General features: G+C 42.2%; 1 protein-coding gene across 2 annotated transcripts in view; it reads right to left on the reverse strand.

Moving 5' to 3' along the window:
• The window catches only part of LOC309529048 (dermatan-sulfate epimerase), a 146,140-nt gene that overhangs the window by 31,328 nt on the left and 95,252 nt on the right, over positions 1–19,560 (reverse strand). Inside the window, exon 1 of one of the 2 annotated variants that reach the window (XM_082216741.1) lies at positions 9,323–9,464. The exons of the other annotated variant lie outside the window; for it this stretch is intronic. The gene's annotated coding sequence lies outside the window, so the exon portion shown is untranslated. Of the gene's footprint in view, positions 1–9,322; positions 9,465–19,560 lie in introns of those variants that run through there. 2 annotated transcript variants of the gene reach the window in all.

Below are 19,560 nucleotides of genomic sequence, written 5' to 3' on the forward strand. Positions count from 1 at the left end.
GTTTGTTATACAGTTTTAAAATCTGTTTTTACAGCATGTTTGCAAATCACCTTGAGACAAATGTAAAAGGCAATCCATACAGAAATAATCTACTTCTCACAAGACATGAAAATCCAAATCACCCAGAATCATGGTAGAAAGACAAATGTTTTCTAACTAGGCATCCAGGAACACTCTGCATTGCTACTTAGTCTATGGTGCTGTTTTGTATCTTCCTAAAACAACAAAATCTGTTTTGTATCTTCCCAAAACAACAAAAGAATCATGCTACAATTGTTACTAAGAAAAGATCACAATGAAGTTTTCTGTTGTTAGCAGAAATGGGTTAATGATAAACTGCCATTCCAATACAGTATTAATTCTTTTTAATGGTACGAACAGAGTAGCCATGAATAGGTAAATGCTATGCATTCATGTATTATATCTTACCCCTGAAGTCAGTGTCTGCCTGCTGCCATCACACACCTGTCCTAGATTCACGCAGTTGCAAGTACAAATCAGGGACATATTTGGCACAATTAATACGTTGAAAGAAGTATCTCAACCTGGCAACTAGCAACCAACTCAATGTGGTGTGTGGGGAGGTGAAGCCCCATTACACCAGCGTAAGTCCTTCAGGCTTCTGCTAGCAGGATCTCTTAATGGAATCTGGTGCATTATGTTTTTTTCTCCTTTACAAAATGTACTCATAAGCACTTTTCAGCAAGTCTGTGTCAAGGGGTTTCCCACATTCCCTGAGCCACTCCCTCCCTGCTATGAAATTACACCCAAGACTGTCTACAGAAAATCACTTAAGATTGCTTTATTACTTTAATTGTTAAAGACATTCCTTTGATCATGTGGAGTGATGCCATTTGCTTCAAGTATTGTGACCAATCCCTAATTTCAGAGCAACAGGCCCTGTGACCTTTAAATGTAAATATGAATTTTCTAATAGTATTTTAAACACTGAAAACTCTTTTTCATTGATAATACCTGACATCCAATGTTAGCCATGCTCAGAGCAGATTCACTGAAAACAATTAACTTCAGCAACTTATATTCATTGCTTTCAGTGGCGTAACTCATCAAGTATGACTTAGTTTTTTTAGGCCCTCCCTATATCTTGTATTATTCTGCATCTAGATTTGTTATGGAAGAAGTGCAAATGAAACAGTAACATTTTACTGAAAACAATAATACAGAATAAGTGGTTAAAGCAAATAATACTCCATCATTATAAAAGTGATTTACCAATTCAGTGACAGACTGTAACAGAAGTGCTTTTAGTCAGTTCTGTTAAGTTAGACTGCACCATATTTCAGTGTGTTCATCCAATAATATTTTAAAAGCATTAACAATAAGCTTTTTTTATTGCTGATATCAACTTACAAAAATGCAAAAATAAAAAACCACCCAAAACTATGTTGCTATGTAGTTGGTCATAAATTATGTTGAAATTTTCCTCAATAAATTGCTTTTGAATGTTTCCCTTCCCTCCACAACTGTTTAAACAGATCTTTGTAGGCATATATTTTTCAGTTTTTCAGTTTACGATTATGACAATAGCAGCTGCAAGTTCTCTACATACCAATAGATGACAAATTCAAGAAGGTCATTCTTTATTCTTTCTCTAGAAAAGTGTCAGCTGCAGATTTCAATATGGAACAGTACTCAAAAGTCATTGATTAAGCCAAATGGAATTTTGAGAAGCCAAGAAACAGGAAAAGAACAATTCTATCCTTGGGTTACGCCTGCTGAGTCATATAGGATTGGTCCTAAATCACAGCACAAGCACAATGATTCAAAGGAAACATTATGCTGGGGTAGCAATGAATTTGTGCCAGCCTTACTACAAGAGACCACCACCAGCTTAATTGATACTCTAACAGAACTCCAGCATGACAAGGAGAAAAACTGGTCAGAGTTGAGAAAATAGCAGGAGAGAAGTGGAATTTAATTAGAATCCTATGTTCACTTAGGGGTCAGTTCAAGTCCCAACTATGATGTAAAGCTATACCTTCAGAAGACATGGGGATCATTAATAACATCCACCTACAAAACTCTCATAAAGAGAAACACAGCCGCTGACACCACCCTAGTCTCTCACTCTAGGCTTGCTTTTTATGGTAGCTGGAGCTTCCTTAGGCTGCCCACAGCTGTGCTCCATTAAGCAGACAGCGACACTCTTCATTCTCCACATATAGTTCCAGGTGCAGTAGGTTGGGTGAGTTTCCCAAGCGGCCTCAAGGATGAAAAAAGACAACCCTCCATGCATTGCTCATTCTCCAGCTGCTTTGAAGTAAACAAATGCACCCATATAACTGCCACCTTGCATCTCTCTGCCATCATCGTTCCGATGGAGAATATCATTTTGCCAAACTCTACAGGCAATTGTGGTACAACATCAGAGATCTTATATATCAAGACATGCTGCATGACACTGTCTCAGTCTGATCCCAATCTAGAGAAATCCAAGTTAATGAAATATTATTATTATTATTATTATTATTATTATTATTATTATTATTATTATTACTATTATTAATAATAATAATAATAATAATAATAATAATAATAATAATAAATAATTATTATTATTTATACCCCGCCCATCTGGCTGGGTTTCCTCAGCCATTCTGGGCTGCTTCCAACAGAATATTAAAATACAGTAGTCTATTAAACATTAAAAGCTTCCCTAAACAGGACTGCCTTCAGATGTCTTCTAAAAGTCTAGTAGTTGTTTTTCTCTTTGACATCTGATGAGAGGGCGTTCCACAGGGTGGGTGCCACTACCAAGAAGGTCCTCTGCCTAGTTCCCTGTAACTTGGCTTCTCGTAGCAAGGGAACCGCCAGAAGGCCCTTGGCACTGAACCTCAGTGTCTGGGCAGAACAATGGGGGTGGAGACGCTCCTTCAGGTATACTGGACCGAGGCCGTTTAGGGCTTTAAAGGTCAGCACCAACACTTTGAATTGTGCTTGGAACCGTACTGGGAGCCAATGTAGGTCTTTCAAGACTGGTGTTATGTGGTCTCGGTGGCTGCTCCCAGTCACCAGTCTAGCTGCCGCATTCTGGATTAGTTGTAGTTTCCTGGTCACCTTCAAAGGTAGCCCCACATAGAGCACATTGCAGTAGTCCAAGCGAGAGATAACTAGAGCATGCACCACTCTGGCGAGACAGTCCGCGGGCAGGCGTACCAGATGGGAGTTGATAAACAGCTGCCCTGGACACAGAATTGACCTGCGCCTCCATGGACAGCTGTGAGTCCAAAATGACTCCCAGGCTGTGCACCTGGTCATTCAGGGGCACAGTTACCTCATTCAGAACTAGGGAGTCCTCCACACCTGCCCGCCTCCTGTTCCCCAAAAGCAATACGTCTGTCTTGTCAGAATTCAACCTCAATCTGTTGATTGTGCAAAGGGATTCTTTTGTGATCAAGCAATATAATTAAAGTAGATGAAAGGCCGGTGAATAACACTTGTCTTAGAGGTAACCTGCCACTGAACCCTGAACATTAACACCACTAATAATAATAATAATAATAATAATAATAATAATAATAATAATTTATTTATGCCCCACCCATTTATGCCCACTCTAGTAACTAGTGACAGCAGCTTCACTGCTACAGCTGAGGAGGAAAAGGCAGGACATTCCTGCAGGGAAAGAGGTTCATGAGGGTAGAGGAAAACTTGCCTGTAGAGTGTGACCCTTGCACATCCTTTATCCTCCTCCACACACAGGTGTGTGAAAGAGAATGTAAGCATTTGTGGCCACAGATTGTGCACTAAACTAAGAACTCTGAACTAGTAGAAGTTTCTACCACACAGAAGATACCGGGATGGTTATACAGCATTTACTAGGGGTGTCCCTGATTCCCCAAAGCCCCCACAATGCACCAATGAATGCAATGAGGAGAGGTGGTATAAAAAAACCAAAATAATCAATCATCCTTGACTTCTGTCAACTTGATGCTTTTTACACAATGGCTCAGAAACAAAGGAATGGCTAAAACAGCAATACTTAACCCAAGAGATATCCAGCACACTAAGTTTTGGTTACATAATTTGAAGTTTATTTCTTGAGAAAGTCATCTTACTCTAAGATATATTCCCAACCAAAAGGCTTGTCTACTTGAACATTTACAGAGGCTGAATTTAAATGGAGACATATTTCTCAAAATAGTTTTTCTAGTTTGGAAATCATTAGCAAGTTTTAATTCCTCTGGCTATATTCAGACATAAAGATTTGCCTTTGCTCTGAATTCCTAAACTGTTGGCAGAGAAGAGCTATCATCAATGAGAGTGTCAAGGAGTTGTAGTCCTCAGTTCTTGATGCAGCAGGTTTGAGAACAGGGCTAAACTAAGTGATGCTTCAGCTCAGGATTTGTAGCAGAAGCCTTCAGAAGCCTAATTGCTTCACTTCACACCTGATCACTACCAGGCTTAAAAAAAGGTAAAGGGACCCCTGACAGTTAAGTCCAGTCACGAAGGACTCTGGGGTTGCTGCGCTCATCTCGCTTTACTGGCCGAGGGACTCAACGTTTGTCTGCAGACAGTTTTTCCGGGTCATGTGGCCAGCATGACTAAGCCACTTCTGGAGAAACCAGAGCAGCACACAGAAATGCTGTTTACCTTCCCACCAGAGCGGTACCTATTTATATACTTGCACTTTGATGTGCTTTCAAACTGCTAGGTTGGCAGGAGCTGGGACTGAGCAATCGGAGCTCACCCCATTGCGGGGATTCGAACTGCTGACCTTCCGATCAGCAAGTCCTAGGCTCAGTGGTTTAGACAATGTGGCATATGGTACTCCAAGGACTTCAGTAGGTATTGCTTGAGGGTGAATTAGGGATATTATATTTTAATATATTTTATCACAAATTAAATGCATGCTTTATCTCAATATGCACTAAGTATACATTTTGGTATTTTTTTTAAAGCTGAGAACTGTATTGCAAATTTTAAAGTGTGAAATCTGAATGATAAATGGGCCCATACCTATTTATTTGCTTGTGGGATGAGTTAGTAGATTGAATTGCTTAAAAATAAAGACAGTTTGTTCCAAATGTGCACAGAAGATGGGGAACCAAATGCAGGAATCCAACAAGTGTCTGTTGAACTCGTGTAGGTAGAAGTTGAACTGTAGCATGCACTGCAAGAAAAGCAGGGGGGAACCATTTGTGAAAAATGGAGAAGATGCTGAGATCAGGTTCTCTTTCATAGTGAAACCAACTGTTGTTTGGCTTTTACAGTAAAAAGCAGTGGAGGGATATGATATAGTGTGTTGTCAGTTCATCTTACAGTGTGAAGAGTTTCTCTAGTGAATGTGAGCACACGCTGACATAATGGCTTCTTATGAATGTGAAAGCTCTTAGGCGTACATGAAGCTTATACGCACGCATAATCTTGGTGCTCTTTTACGTGGGACTTCTCTACACTCGCGAAGTATACACTAGTGGAACTTTGTATTGGGACAATGAGAGCTATCCAGAGAACCTTAGGTGCACCAAAATATTACTTAAGAGTCCAGCCCTGTGAAACGTACTCAAAACAACCTTCAGCGAGTCGTTTCTTTCCAGTTAGCAAGCCTGGGATTGCAGTCCTGCACATTAACTACACCCATGGCAAATAGAAAACAAAATCAAACGTTTATGCATTACTGTTTCTAATAACTCTTATAATTTCCTTACACATACAGATGCTGAAAGTTGACCACACTCCTGAAAAGTATAAGTTCAGATATCTAAGACTCAATTATTTAAAACAACAGAGGAGAGATCAAGCTCCATCTACCTGTCAAAGGCGATACTACAAACCTTGACATTGTTAGGAACAGATCCGAGATGATGAATAGCTGCCCTGTTTGTGCATGCCTTTATCACCAGGGTTCCCTCCTTCTCTGAGCCTTTTCCTGTAGTATTCATGCCAACTTGGAGAATGGTAAACAGTGCAAGAATCTGAAGAACTGAATTGCTTCGTTCTGCCTAGCTGTCTCAAAATATTAATGGTGCCTGGGAAAGAAACGTTTATCTGCACTTCTTTCATAACTATTTTTGATAGACATATTCTTTGTTTTATCTGCTAACAAATGCAGTAAAAGGTAATGCTGAGCTTATGACCTCAAACTGCTCTGATAAGAAAACCTGTGAAGACAATATTTTGACTTGAGTGCAGAGTTAGCTCAGGGCATTACACAATGATGCCTACATTCCAAAGAACGATATGTTATATGTTGCACAATCCTATTCATGTTTTCTTGGAAATATGACCTACTGTGTCAATGGGGCTTACTTCAAAGTAAGTGTATTTAGGACTGATGCCGTAAGATATGAATGCTCCAGCACCTACTATTATGTAGTCCTGCCGTCAAAGGAATGGCATGTTTCACTATGATGTTACAAACTTCTTTGATAATTGAACTCTAGCTCTGCTTTGCTTCTTCTTATACACACACACACACACACAAACAGATAAACACAAATATTTCACATACAATACTAACACCAATTACAAACATTAAAACACCCTTGTGACTTTCCTCCACCAACATTTGTAGTATTATTGTATTTCACATTGCAATTTACTGTATATCTTTGTTTCTTAATTCTCTTAACTTACTATCGTTTATTCTTACTCGACTTTACAAGCATTAATCCAAACATATTATTTTTTGTGCAGTGTTTGGACATATAATCTTCAAACCATTTCCATTGTAGTCTTAATTTCTTATTTGATCGATACCTTATTACTGCAGTTAGTTTTGCCAGTTCTGCTTTGCTTCTTTACTTTGTAATGTTAACCACATCTTGTATTCTTTGAGCTCACCAACCAACTCTGATTTTGAAAGATAGCGGAAGCAAGAGTTTGCAAGTCATGTTACTGCAACAATATTTAAAAGAGTAGTCCCATATTTCTGGGAGTTTTTTTTGCCTCCATATCTTTGCCCTAAGCAAGCAAAGCAATTGCCACATATACAAGGTAGTGATTTTTGATGATATTACTTTCACACTGCTTTGTCAGTTTCCTTTGTTATTAAAATATGATTAAGTGCTCTAGTGATAGAAACTGAGATGCACGTTTGCCTTTATTTCATGTGTACATACAATGCATACATCAGACCCAAAACGTATGTGGGGGTTACGTTCCAGGGATAGCACATAAAGCCAAAATCACATATAGTGAAAACACATTGGGTGCAATGGTAGGTGAGATTGCCAAAGTCTTTCTTCTCTGTACACCTACCCAGTTTCCATTTAAAAAAAAAAAATTGTTGCCAAGCACGTAAAGCTGACAGCGAACAAGTTAAATGCATGTAAGTTACTACTGTACTTTGGCAGACAAAGCTATTACCAGGAAAGCACAGCAGCAGCGCTCCTTTATTTTTTGCTCCATTTGCAATGTATTCATCCTTTCCCTTCTTGTCCCTTTTTCCTCCTCAGTACCTCTGGAAACCAAAGATGTTGCAATGGAATCCATTGTTAAAGAGTCAGAGACACGGTGGAACATTTTTCTAACTTTTGAAGTGTGGCACCTTCAAAAAGGGGTCAAAGAGAAACTACAGAAGATTGGTGTGAAGCCATGGAAGGGTTATTTAGTATAAAGAGTGTGGGCTCAAATTCACTTAACAAATATTAGTTTTCACCCCTCAGAGAGTCTCACCTGCCTTTTGTTTATGCAATCAGCATGGTTAAAGGCTGCCAGACTATGGGTTCTTCCCGTTAACTTTTCAATGTATGCATCTCCATACAAGATAATGTGGTCAGTTTTGTATTTGTGGCTTTGATTATAACAGTTATAGAAGTAGAATGGCACTTATTCCAGAATGTAGTTCAGAATAACAGAGGGTAAGCACTCTAAGCAGGGTAGACCTGCTGGGTATCTCCAAAGCGGCTGACGCCGCTAGGTCACTGGCTCACACCTTTACATAGTCAGATAAAGCAAACTCTGACTCACTGATGCTGCAATTCCATACATAAAGGTAAAGGGACCCCTGACCATTAGGTCCAGTCATGACTGACTCTGGGGTTACTTGTTCCCAATGAAACATGGAAAGGATTAGGCTGAACTGGTGTTCAGTCTAATGCAAGTGCATAATCTTGACTAGATCGAAACTGGACATTTAACCATTTTCTGTGTTCTGCCCCACCTTAACAATATTTGCATGTGGAAGTGCAAGAAGATCAAAGGCACATTTCAGCGTAATGTGTGGAAATGGTCTAAGGCTGCAATCTGATGGGTGGAAACGGTCTGAGACAAAACATGCTTACCAGGGAGTAATTCCCATTCACCTCAGTGAGATTTACTCCTGAGCACAAGTTTGTTCTGTATAAGTCTATGGCTGGCTGTAACATTACAGAGCAATCCTGCCTTTAGTAGCTGTTTCACTGCTGGGCAGGCAGGAGTTATCCCTTTGATTCTTCACTCAAAAGTCATGCCTGCCAAACAGACTCCCAAGAACAAAAACAAGAGCAAGGCCAAGGCCTAAAACCTTAGGCCTTCTCAGAACTTCTTCAACTTCACAAGAAGCCCTTGCTCTTGTTTTTTGTTCTTGGGAGTCTGTTGCTCTTGGCATGACACTTGGCGAGAGCGAAGAATGAAAAGGTGAACTAGCAACGGAAAAACTCCCAAGTGCCTATACGACTGCTGTGTAAATCCTGCTCAGACTGCTGGCATTTCACATTTGAGGGTGAAGCAGAGGGCTTGCTTTTGTGGAGATCAGAGGGAGATGAGTTCAGCTTACATACTGATGGAGAGGCACAGCAAAACACACATCTCTGAGCCTCAGCCACAGCATCAGCCGCAACACGCACAAACTCACCCACCCAGACCCGGCCCCAGTCCTTTAAGCCTAAAGGGATGAGCAATTTGGTCCCTTCGATGAGAGGGGAGAAGCCTCCAAGTAGAGCGGATCTTCCTCTCATCGAAGTCCACCCCCAGCCTAATTGTAGACATGCTTACTCCTAATGACTTTCGTGGAGATTCCTTTCAACTCATCTCCCCAAGCCAGGATGCTCCTGAAGTTCTGGCGCTTTCCTTCCCTGGGGCTTCATTGTCTGCGCCTAAGTTCAGGAGGGAAGGTTGCACCCAAGGGCGCCACCCCCCCATTTCCGCCCCCCCCCCCGCTCATCGAACCACTGGCTTTGCCTCAGCTGTCAAAATAAATTGCCTCTGGGCATCTGCAGAGCGCGCTGGCCTTGCCCTCCGCGCATTTCACCGCCCTCCAAACCCAGCAGCGCCCCCCAACCCCGAGCAGGGCCGAGGAAAGTTCCCCAGCTCCGAGGATGCCCGGCCGGCCATTTCTGCCCTCGGGGGTGGGGGTGGGGGTTTCTCCAGCGCTTACCTCTCCCCCAGCTGCCCGTTGCGTAGACCCTCTCACTCCATGGCGGGCGGAGGCAGGAGGTCGACCCCCGCGCTCTGGACCCGGCCGCCTCCGCGCCTCCTCCCGGAGTCAAGCGCTCATTCCGGGCGGGCGAAGAAGCGAAGTCGTGGCGGTGGATGCTCGCTGGGGCGGGTGGCGGGACGGACGGAAGAGCACGGGGCCGCGCGGAGCGAGCGGCAAAGGGGCTTTTGCAGGCGCCTCAGCTCCGCCAGAGGGAGGAGACCGCAACGTCACCGGAGAAGGGGGAAAGGGGCGAGGAGCCCCTTAGTCCCACCTCCCGCCCGGAGCCCTTTCTCTGCTGCTGCCGCTGCTTCTGCAGTTGTTGCTCTTCTTTTGCAGTTGAGGCGTCGCCCGCGCGCTTCCAACTCCTTTGAAGTCGTTTCCCCCCCAAAAGAGCAGGCTTCTCTGGGTGACTGAGGCCGTGCAGCGCCTCATTTAGTCGGCCCCTGAGGGGACGGCTGGATTTGTCCCCCTCCTCACCCCGCGCTGCCTTGCAGAGAGGAAAAAAAGCTTCCTCCCAACAAGCAACTCCTCCCCTCCCTTTGGTGGCTGGGGATGTTAACACTTCCACAGGCCTATAAGATAACTTTTTAAAAGCGCGCGCTCAACACAAGAGCCCAGTTGGTGCAAAAGTCCCCCAACTCCTCTGGACTGGCTTTCCTGCACAAGCGCAGGCTTTTCTGAATGTTTCGAGGACCTCCCTCCCCCCATTTCTTTACTCGCCCTCTGTGGAGAAAAGCGCCCCTCAGAAGTCAACAGCTAACAACCGTCCCCTGATAGTATTGCCGTCCTCCGCAGGGGCAAGATGGTATCTCCCTCCCTGTTTTCTACACAGAAGCAGTTCAAACTGGCAGCTGACTCTTACTTCAATGCTGGCAAAAGGTGTCCCACGCTACTTGAGGGGTTCCAGTTACAGACAGGTAGCCGTGTTGGTCTGCCATAGTCAAAATAAAAAAAATCCTTCCAGTAGCACCTTAAAGACCAACTAAGTTAGTTCTTGGTATGAGCTTTCGTGTGCATGCACACTTCTTCAGATACATGAGGGGAGAAGTCTACCTTAGGGAAGGCTATCTGGCTGCACACACAGTTCCACACTGCCAACACCTTGCCACAACTGACATCCATCTGCCCAGTAGTAGAGACAATGATTCGCCCCTACGGCTAAGCTAGTCGGCTGGGAAGTCTTTTCCCCACGTGTCACTTCCTCCACACCCAAATGTGGTAAATGGGAAGGGGGTCGGTGGGTGGGAAGCATCCATTTCCATAGCCACCGTTTGGCCCGTAGCCTTCCTGTTGATGACATGTCCTCGCAAGGTATATATATACCATGGGTGCTCCCGACCTCCAAGCCACACGAGCAGCTCTGCAACAAAGAATGCTGACAAGCTGATCCTAAGGATGTTTATGCAGAAGCAAGTCCCGCTAACTTCAGTTAATTTGTTTCATGCTCATCGACACCAGTAGGTGACTGGCGCTGTGAGATCTAGGTTTCATGCTCAATTTTCAAAGTGGAAGCATTTTAGCAGCATAGATTAGCTGTGTGGAAAGACGGTACTTTGCATAGACCAGGGAGGACCCACTGTCGGTTGTTTGCTCCAGGTCCCATACAAACCTAGTTTTAAAGGCTTTTAAAATATATATGCATATCTAAAACAAAACAAAGACATGTCAAAGACACTAAGTTCAGTGGTAGTACCCCAGTACCAGATGCTGGGCACAAATAACAGGAGAAAGGATATTGACCTCCAATAGGTCCTGATTAAAAGATGGACATGGATGGGGAAAGAATAAAATGAATTTGGGCTTTGTTTTCCTCTTCCCTCTTCGCCTCCTCTGCCGTGACCATATTTCAATATAGAAAGTTGGGTATACATTTAAAAAATTGATAAATAATGTGTCATTAGAGACGCAAAAACAAAACAAAACAAAGACAGTTTCTACTACTCAGTAGTAGTATCTTTGCAGTTTCTTATTCCAGCCTTTTTCTGGTTTTAAGTGTTAAAACAAGTTCGGATAGGAAAACAAACTGGGAGCCAGTGTAGCTGTTTGAACTGCAGTCTTATCAACTAATTTAGACAGCTATGCAGCCTGTTTCATTTTGACTTAAGTGAAGCTTCTGGACAGTCTTGGAAGTCATCTGGTCTAACCTTGTGCACTGTTCAATAAAGCCACTGCAATGTGGGATGACAGAGTCCATAATTATTATTTGGGAGGCATCACCCACAGTAAGAAGAAATGTGATTATTATTATCAGTATAAAAGGGAAACTCCAAGAGCTAGAACAGAGCACACTTTCAAGAGAACCAGGATACTGCTAAGTGTTACAGAAGAGGGTTAGCTACAAAGGCAGAAGATGCCTGGAAAAGACTACAGGAATACAAAGTGACTTGGCTAGGGAAACAGCCTAGAATAGGTATAGCTAGTTGTTTATTTTTTGCACTTACGCGTAACTAACTGTGAAATTAACTTTTCTCTACCCTATTTTCTCAAACTGTTTTATTACTAAACCCTTGAGTAAAAGCATTGTTTGTTTTTTAGGGGTAGGGATGGGAAATGGTCTGAGGTCTTGTTCTTCACCTCAGGCCTAGGTGTTAAACCACTTTATACAGTGGTTTAGGATGGGCTGGTTAGTCCACAAGGTCAAAAGGATGCTTAGCAGAGCCAGCCAGAGAAAAATAAAGATATCCACACAGTGGTAGCTGTGAAATTAAGGAAGAGGAGTTGGTTTGGCCGGTTTGCTTGCCTCTCTTCTCTATCATGGTGCAGCCTATATGCTGTCAGACCTAGTAATATTTTATACTTAAGAAAGACAGGGACAAAACAACAGGAAAAGTAAATAAAAATAATAAAATGGAAGGCATGGCATGGCATTTTAGGAAAGGATTGGTTTAGACTGGGATAAGAAAAGATTTAGGTCACACAAGCAAAACCAAACCACCAGCTGCACAAACTCTTTTAAGCATTGCTGCTACTTAGATAATAAGTTTGCAAAGATCAGCAAAAAATAAATAAATGCTGAACAGCTTCTGATATCTTGTTGTAATATCCCTCCCCAAAAGCACTGTGGTTTTAAAGTCTTTCTTTTATTAGAAACTAGAGTTATCAGTTTTCAGTTAGCCTTCTTCCTCTGTTTTTGCTGCCTGGCATTTTTCTTTTAAAACTTGTGCAAGATGAAAACACGTACAGTATCCATTTGAGTTTCCAAAATCTACTATCTGAACCCTCACTGAATCAGGCTACTTTGGTTTTTTGTTCAGGCTCTCATTTATATGCACAACACAGAAGCAAATGAAAGATATGACTAACCTATTCTTTTTCTTGGGAAAACCCCCCAAATACCAGTGTAAAATAAATTGTGTTTATATTTAGTGGTTTAGAAGTTTGCGTCCCCTTTTCTAATTATAAATTTGCATGAGAAGAAAATAGAAAAAAAATTCTTCTGAGAAACCTATTTCCCTTACTTCCTATCTCCTATTCTAAATGCACTTCTTATTTCTCCACAGTATTTGTCCTGTAGTTATTTCCTTGTGCTTTGTTGAAACACTACTGTATTGTCTGCTTTTCATGCACGAATGCAAGTATTTAAAGGCTAGGACCTAGCACCTTGAACTGAGCCTGGAACAAGATGATGTCCAGCAGAGCTCTTTCGAGACTCGTATGACATGACCTAGTCCTGATGCTGTTTCTGAACCAGCTGAAGCTTCCAGATAATTACCAGGGGCTGCCCCCAAATACAACATGTTTCAGTAATCCAGTCTGGATGTCTAAACATTTTCCTTTCATTTGTTGCCTATAAAATCATCACCTCAATTTATAGAGCTGTAAATGCAAGTAAATTGCCTTATACTTTTCAGTCTTCTCTCTCTCTCTGTGTGTGATTCAAGCTCATAGCTGCATTGTGACCTAAAACCCCCAAGTCCTGCCTACTTTTTCACTGACGTGCATACCCCTCATACTTTCATTATTCCCTGCAGTTTAGTTTATTCTGCCTTGCTGTAGATCCAAAATAGTGTTAAGTGCAAGGAAAGCCCGTCGCAAGTTTTCCTTGAGGCCTCTTCTTGTGAAATTTAACCCACTGTTTTACATTTCCCTCTGGGTTTTTTTCTTTCTTTTTTTGGCTCTCTCTCTCTCTCCCACCCCCTTTCCCGCTCTGTCTCGACAAAGTCTAACGAAGCCCGAGGCCAACAGTCAGTCAGTTGGAGCGAAATATCACAGCACATTTTACAGGCAGGAGTAAACTGCCACATCAGCAGGCTCAGTAATGGAGGAAGGTGAAAACAGCTAAGGAGTTCTGGCAAAAGATCCAACTCCATTCTGAAAGAATAACGTTTCAACAGCTGGCCTGTGATAGTCTGGATAAAAGTGTGTACTTAAGCATTGTTTCCTCTGAGATTCTCATTCTATGGTACTAAATAGGAAAAACGTTCTAAGGCAACTTCCTGCTATCTCACATTCAGTGTTTTTATACTCCTTTCATTTTGGCTGCTAGCTATTGGAAAGCTGAGAGATGCTGACAGGACAGAGCTGACAGTTCCTAAAGCTGGTTCTCCCACTTAACCTTCTTACCTATCCTCCCAAAGCAACTGTGTCCTACAGATCCTGAGAAAGAGGTCAGGAATATTGGTTTAAACCTCTTTCCAGCTTGGAACTGGCATCACAAGAGGGGAAGCAATCTGCAGGAGAAGACCATTTACCTATTTGAAGCACACCCTATCACTCATCTTAAATCAAGCCCTATCTCATAACCTGAACCTCAGCCCTATCATCTCAAATCAAACTCCTATCTAACTCTCGCGTTCAGAAACTGCTCCTTTTATTCTTCCCCCCAAAGTGCTGTTCCTCCCCACTCTGTGGCTAGCTGATTCTGTAGACGACCAGAGAGAGACTCCAGCACTCTGAAGGAATTTCAGAGGGACTCCATCACCAGACTGATTCTGGTGTCCGTCACCATGGGCATTGCCATTAAAATGGTGTGTGAGCGCTACCTCATGTGATTATGCGGGGTGGGACTTACCTGCCCCCCCCATTATTTTATTCAAGTTGGTGCCCCTGGCAGCCAGGAAGGTTTGCATGGGAGAGGTGCCCCCAAACCTCTGCAGGGACAAACAGTATAGAAAGTGAGATCACATGTGACTGCCCCAATAGATAGCACCATGAGCACAAATAACCATGAAAGCAACATAAACAGGATGTCTGGAGGGGCCCTAAGGGTTTTTCTAAGATTTCAGAAAGACAACTATGGGGTGTGACATAGAACTCTTGGCCATAATGTTTTGAAATCTGTTGATGGTCCAGAGGGGCAGGAAAGCTTTAAAAAGTAGTACAGTGTCTATCAGCACTTCACTTGACGCAATGAGATTGCATTTCCTGTGGCAGCTGCACACTAGTTTGTAAGAGCTCCTCATCAAAACGGCATGCCAGCAACTTCTGTTAGAACACAGATATACACGCGGTGCGGCTCCTCACAGAGCTTTGTTTATATACATATCTTCTGAAATAACATAACTCACTTTGGTCCCTGATCTGTTTGGCAGTCAAAAGGCTGAAGTGTCTTGAAAGAGAAGAGACTCACTATAATTAGGGGCTCTTATTTAACTTCAGATATATCACTGTAAGATCTCCTTTTGTCTGGGGTCTGCAGAGTCGCTTGCTTCTTCTTTGAATTCAACATATACTGAACAACCTCAGGGAGAAGAATAAATTAATTGTCTCGGATATATACATATATATATATTTAAATTAACAGCATACTCAAAAGTAGGGATAAGTGAATGTCAATTTCAGTTTTCTATGTTTCTCATATTTCCAGTCTTAAGTTCTGTTCTGCATATTTCCACATCAGTTTGCAGTTTTTAAAAAGCCCTCTCACACATTCCTTAGAATTTTAGTGTGAATTTCTCCTAGTATACACAATTTTGTATGCAACTTTCCCCAATACACACATTCCCCCCCAAGCAATCTTTAGTAATATAATGAGTTTAAATGAGAACTGACTTGAATTTATCCCCTCTCCCTGCTCAGAAGTAAATTCCACTGAGTTCAATAGGACTTACTCCGAGGGAGGTGGGTACAGGATTGAAATCTTAATAATGGAAGTTGTTCTTTAACCAGCAGACAAAATTGGCAGAGTATGCTTTGAGCTGTTCAAGTCTGGCCTTTTGTTGTAGACAAAACTTTTGCCTTGATAACTTTTGCCTTGATAATTGCACAGCCTAAATATTTAATATACACATATACAGATAAACATATTCACATACAGATTCAAGACATCAAACTATCTCTGTGAAGACAACCCTTTTTCTTTTCCCCTAACAGACCAAGGAGTCTTTTTTTTTCTTATTTTCCCAAACCATAATTCTGAAGTGTGCAAGGCTGACTAGCTTAATACAGCTTAAAAGCATGAGATGATCTATTATAGCACCATTGTGGGCTTTTATATCCCATTTGTGCCGTGGTCATTTTGGGTGTTCTACCCTTTCATTTGACCAGGCAACCTAAACCATGAAAATGTTTAGAAGTGGTTAGCCTGGTTTTCATCTCTCCAGCAACATGTAATATGTGGAATTCACTTGTCGGGAGACCTAGGTTTGAACTTCAACTAGAAACAGCAGGAAGACCTTCAGCATGATTCTGTTGAAAATGCTTTTGTTCTAGCCCTGACAGAGCTTCAGATGATTGTCTCTGTGCATAATAACATCTGTTCGGGTTTTTGAAAGTCTCACAACCACCCTGGTAGTCTTGCACTGGAGCATTTGTTAAAGAAATGCTATGAGGCACCCATAATATCCTGACCAGATTTCCATGTAACTTGTACCACTTTATAGGCATACCATAAGCAGACTTTTTTTTAGTACTTAGGACAGCTTGCTTAGGAACTGGTATATTTTAACCATTGTATAACAGCAAAGTTTTGTATCACAAGGAGGAAACCAGAGGCTGTTGGACTTCTGGGAGTTAATTTTTGTTTTCCTATTCCATTTTTAATAATTTTGTTTTGTTATTGTATACTCTTTTCTCCATAAGTAGTACATAAAACAGAATCCCACACTGAAATGGATTTTTCTGTCTTACCTCTGTGGCCCCTTAAGATCTGACATCTGCATTCTGATGTTCCACTGACTCACAAGAGCAATTTATTACCAGCAGGTAAATGGCTCAAGGGTTGAGTAATTTATAATGGAAGACTTCACCTCTGAATTCCTTGGTCATGTGATGGTAGTTCAGGTCTTATTTCAATTATACAAACAGGTGTCCCCATGACACTTTGCTGTAATTAGAAGGCTACCTAAGAGCTAAGAGACAGCAGAATGATGATGTGCAAATTCTTTCTGGTTCTGTACCCAGGGAAGATATTAGGCTATACATTTACTTATATTCTACTGACTCAGGAGAGGCCTAATGTATATTTCTTTACACCAAATCTATTCAGGAGTAAGCCCTTTTTTGTCTGGTGTGATAAGCAGTAGGTTGATGTGCCAGCTTTAGACTAATTTTCGTGACTTGAAAGTATGCTGAAGGGTGAGTTGAGATGTGGGATGAAGGACAAACTACACATGATGCAGCAGACCCCTGTCTGGAACTCTCCATATTTTGGGCCCTTTCCTAAAATAAGTTGTAGGTGAGTTGGTGTGGGTATGCACACACGAACAGGGATCAGGCCTGCAACGTGGAGAGAGAAGAGTTTTATACTATGCTAGCTTCCTAATGCAAACCCCTCTTCCCCAGAGCTCTTAGTTATGGAAGGGAAACGCACAAGCAGTCTCTGAAGCAGGAGGTTCTCATAATAAATGTAGGTCCCCCATACCACAGCGCCCATCTAAACTGGAACACCTGAGGCTTTTTTTTTTTTTTTTTGGAAAAAGACATCAGGATATCTGGCTAATGATCTCCCATGTCATGCCTTATCTTTCGAAGCTGCTGCTGCATTTTCTCCTGGCAGTGGTGCTACACTTTTAACAGGGATGCTACAAGCAGCACAAGTGCAGGCCTCCCTATCACATCATTTCCACATTGGCAACAAGATGCATTTTCCATGTATGGAGCAAACAACAAAAATGTGACAAACCTAATTTCATTTGTTGTGCAACCTACTGTCTTGCCAAAGGCAAGGCGGTTCTTTTAAAATGAGATTCAGAAGCAATACAAAATACACAAGTAAGTGAGAAGAGTAAAGATTTTATTCTAAAACAGCAAGCAATGTATACATACCAAGCAAGCACTTCAATCCGCCACTTGGAAGCTCTCAAGAAGCGGTGAAGCGACTTTCCCAGGTAGCCTCAGTTTGCACGGCCCTGCGGCTGATCAGTCCGTGCACGAGCGTCAAAGAAACTCTGCCCAAACCGTCCAATTTTATAGATAGCCTGTTGGGCCTTCAAGACTGCTTACTTGCGGATCATCCATTAGCCACCCCCTCCCAATGCCTCACCTTCAATGTCCAACATCAAAGAAGGTACCCAGCATTATCCTCTACAACTGATGAGGCAGCAGGGGAGGGGGGGCTTCACCTCTTCCCAACGTTCTCACAACATCTAAGACATCTAAGACTGTTCTCACAACATCAAAAAACTTAACAAGAGCGAGGGAGGGGGAAGGAACAGAGGCAGGAAGGGCTTCATGTCAGATCATTAACTCCTCGATACATTTTGTCTTCTGGGTGCATTTCCCATACACCTAGCGATGGATGTTCAGATTAGGTTTGGTAGACTGCCATCCAGAGATTTCTCCCGTGACCTTCGAAACTGCAGCATACCAGGGGGCTGAGGCAGCAGGTGTAACATCTGGCCCTGCCACATGGCAGGTGAGTGAGTGGGTGAACAAGAGCCAGGCCAGCAGATGATGTGGCTCCCTCTTCTCCTGCTATGCTGGGGGAATTTAAAGCTACACCCACATTCTTCAGGTTGTGACCTAGCAACCCTAGTTCAGAAGACCAGGCATTTAACTAGACCACTGTTGTCCTTGCAAGGCTTTCTGGCAGCACATCTGATAAAACGCTTGCATGCAAGAAACAGTGTGGGCTTGGACACAGTGAAGCAATTTCAAGTCAATGACTGCAGCACACACCAAGGCTCAACCCACTTCTATCTAAGCATAACAGAATCTCAAAGTGGAGGAAATCAAGCCGTTGCTATGAATCTTAGTCTTTATTTTGTATCCTTTGAGTAATGGACAATCATCAGTAATGAATCAGCAAGATTAATGATCACTGAATATTTTTTTATTGTGCTTTCAGGAATATGTGCTTCACCTTCCTTTTTTCCTACAGAATTTTTGTAATAGAATCCAGAGCTTCTCAGGAATAAATAAACTTTATTCTGAACTTCATACAGATGAGCATTGCCAAAGCACATGGGAAGATTTTAGAAGTTATTATTTCAAGTTTATACAACCAGATCCTTGGATTTATTATTACAGATTATTACAGCAGATCATCCTTTCTAAAGGTGAACTAGTCCACAACTGGCTGCTTGCAATCTGGCATATCATGGTTTCTTTGGCTGACAAAACAGCGTACTAACAAACTTGCAATCTGAGTCTATGTCCTTTGAGTCAATATGGAACTACTTCCAGTCCTCGGGCTGGGGAAAACAACAGGTGATCAAAAGTGAAGCGGTCCTGGCATTTAAGGACACCCCCACAGGCAAACAATTGCTTGCACAGTATCAGATTTTCTAAGAAAATTCCTAACAGCCCAATCCTATGCATTCTTGCTCATAACAGCTGTACTGAGCTCATGGGCTTACTACCAAATAAGTCAATTCTATACCCACTGACCTGGGAGTAAGCCCAACTGACCTTATGTGAGGTTGACTTCTTCATAGATGAGGCACAGAATAGTTCTATTAGGAATTTTGTCTGCTTGCAATATTAGAAACTGGCCCAGTTTGACAAACTCAGGACCCCGTTCAGTCTACTGCCCTTTGTTATGAATTGTTATTCACCACCAGATCTTCTAAAGAATAATACTGGTTTCTTTCTATGACAAGGACCGAGTGGTCATACTAGGGGGAAAGCGCACAAAGAGGTGATGTACACCAGTCCTGGTGGCTTACAAAAATGTGGAAGTAGAAAGTAACTCTGATTTAAATTAATGGGACCAAACATTAAAGCACTGAAGCTTATTTAGATTGTGAAATTATGGGCAGTTATTACCAGGAATCAGAGTCCCTCCCCATTGTGGAGGAGCGGCTGTGTACCCTCCC

This window comes from Podarcis vaucheri, assembly GCF_965113315.1.
Source record: "Podarcis vaucheri genome assembly, chromosome: 3".
Classification (NCBI taxonomy): Eukaryota; Metazoa; Chordata; class Lepidosauria; order Squamata; family Lacertidae; genus Podarcis; species Podarcis vaucheri.